This window comes from Penaeus monodon, chromosome 21, assembly GCF_015228065.2.
Source record: "Penaeus monodon isolate SGIC_2016 chromosome 21, NSTDA_Pmon_1, whole genome shotgun sequence".
Classification (NCBI taxonomy): Eukaryota; Metazoa; Arthropoda; class Malacostraca; order Decapoda; family Penaeidae; genus Penaeus; species Penaeus monodon.
This window is the reverse complement of record NC_051406.1, coordinates 1,438,641-1,439,048: the sequence shown is the minus strand read 5'-3', so window position 1 is coordinate 1,439,048 and position 408 is coordinate 1,438,641.

Here is a 408-nt window from a genome sequence, read left to right as displayed (position 1 = left end):
TTTAACTGAGTGAAATTAGTGCCCACTTTCAGGGCGTGCCTCTGTTTCCCCCCCTTTTCATTTTATACTTTAAAAACACGTTTTAAAAAAGGGAATTTCAAGAAAATTGGGTCAGCGGAGTTTGTAATAAATATCTCAGCTGCTATAAATACCTCACTAAACCAGCGTCATAATGGGAGATGTTTATATTGGGTGTAAACAAGGGAGGGAAGAGTAAACGGCTTTCTGATCATCCGTGACCCAAAGAAGAAAAATTTCCCTTTGAACGAAATTTTTATGAAATTTAAAGAAAAATGGGAGAGAATAATCACAAAAAAAAAAGGGAAAGGGAAATTTTGTTGTTCAAAATCCCCCCGTTTGTGCTTTGTGCCTATGTTGTCCCTTTGGGAATTTTATAAATTTTTTTCC